Consider the following 2,057-nt stretch of genomic DNA (forward strand, 5'->3'; position numbering starts at 1 on the left):
CTTGCTTAAGCTTTCTGGAAAACTTAAATTTCCAGTGATGAATCTGGTTACGATCATTGTTGTCATTGTCATCTATTAGATATAGCATTCTGAGGTTCTGGGACAAGGCATTATTGCTTGTTCCTACTTGTCATCTGTGTGGTGTGAACCTGCTCAATCAAGTCACTACTGTGCCATTTAGTGGTGGAGCATCTCCTTTAGCTGAACTCATAAAGGCCCCATGCACATGCATATAACCGGGAGGGAATCTGCTTGTATGTTGCATGTAAGTACACAGATCCTGTGGTGTTCTTGGACAATTTAAATGTTTAGTTTCTATCTTGGAAGTTTAAACTTTTCTGAGTGTTCCCTCTCACTCACTGGCCCAAGTGGACTTAGGTTATGCAGACAGTGAAATGACTCTATTGCTGAGCCCTGGGAGGGGGAGGGTCATGTGCTCCCAAGCAATTGAAAGCTTTTTTTTTTTTTTTTTTTTTTTTGTTTAAGCCTAGCAAGCAGTTTAGATGGACTACATTCCTCATTCCAGCTGAGGAGAGCTCTCCCAAGGAGAAGGGAGTGCTAAGGGAGAGCAAGACCCCACAGCCTTCCAAAGATCCCCTATGGTCCAAAGTCCTTTGACCACCTCAGTCAGCTGCTTTGTTTTCTGTTGGGAGTGGAGGGACAAGATGCAAGGAGCCAGGGGTAGTCATGAACACCAGTGGGTTCTGCCCTGGGCAGCTCCCCACCTTCTTTGAGAGTACTGTGTCTCAGCTCCAGCAGTCTCAACTGGGAAGACCCAGGGCTCCTGCTCTTCTCTCTAGTCCCTGGAAGACAAGGTCCAGCTAAGGTAGAGTAAGCAGTGACCAGGCAGGCTGGTTTGGGGGGTCACTGCCTGAGAAGACGGGATCTTGTATTCTTCGAAAGATGGCTGGGAAATTCTTCCCTCCATTACATAGAACTTTCTTCCCCTTCTCAGTTGAGGTACCTAGATGTCCCACAATGGGGTCTTCACTCAGGTCCTCCAGAGGCATACGCTCAAACAGCGGGTGCTCTTCAAAATGAGTGCACATCCAGTCGTGTAGCTCCAGCACATGGGTTATGGTATATACCAGCCCCCCAACTCTCAGCATGTAGGCATATTTTGCTAGCAGAGTGGGACTGATGATTTGCCGCTTGTGCTTTGTCTGCTTGAAATGTGGGTCAGGGAAGAGGAAGAATATCTTTGTCAGCTGGCCTTGTAGAAGTTAGGAAGGTGCTTCATGGCATTGCTACAGAGACAGGCAGTGTTCTGGAAGCCACCTCCAGGAGCTGCGCGTAGGGCCCAAATCCGGTTTTGTACATAGTCTGAGACCTTCACCTGGATCTCCAGACCCAGAATCAGTGTGTCTGGGAACAGTGGTGATAGTTTCACTAACAGGCCACCATAGCCACAGCCTATGTCTGCAGACTCCGCTTGGGCCTGAGCTCTCTTTTCTTTCTTATCCTTTGGGTCATCGTGGCTCTGATTTTGAGTGAGTGGAGCGAAGAACTCTGGGTATAGCTCAGACCAGTCCATCTCCTCTGGCTTCACAGGATAGCGCAGCGTGTAGTCTGCCATGGGGTTGGAGTGAGCACATTGCCGGTAGTAGCGCTTCTGGGGCTGCGGGGCCTCTGCTCCGGCCACGTTCCAAGTCTCAGCTGCCATGATCCCAGTCCCGGGTTTCTCTACCTGAAAGCCTCTTTTATTGTCCCTCCCAGCTGGAGATCCTCATTCGCCTTCCAGGTTCAGGAGAAGATGGCCTCAGAGTAGCTGAGGGACTGTGTAGCTTAGAGTTGAAGGGATATCTAGACCCCTTGGGACATCTGCCTGTGTATACTGGGTCCTCAGAGAGGTCCGTGGGTCAAGTAAGGCGCTGACCCTGTGGTGACTGCTGCTACCATGAATAGAATAAAGTGCAGCTTCTCTTCCTGTTTCCTAGGGGCACCCCATTTACTGAGGGCAGGGAGGGAAACTATTGCTTGTACAAAACCAGCACAGAAGGTGAGCAGGGACCGTGAAAAGGGTTGTTTTTTCTGTGCTGCTGAATAAAAGCAATTTC

General features: G+C 49.5%; 1 pseudogene; it reads right to left on the reverse strand.

The window, feature by feature from the left end:
• Nucleotides 1–1,014: 1,014 nt before the first annotated feature.
• Nucleotides 1,015–1,682, reverse strand: LOC100434004 (tRNA (guanine-N(7)-)-methyltransferase-like; annotated as a pseudogene).
• Between the last annotated feature and the right edge of the window lie 375 nt (nucleotides 1,683–2,057).

This window comes from Pongo abelii, chromosome X (genome assembly GCF_028885655.2).
Source record: "Pongo abelii isolate AG06213 chromosome X, NHGRI_mPonAbe1-v2.0_pri, whole genome shotgun sequence".
NCBI classification, from domain to species: domain Eukaryota; kingdom Metazoa; phylum Chordata; class Mammalia; order Primates; family Hominidae; genus Pongo; species Pongo abelii.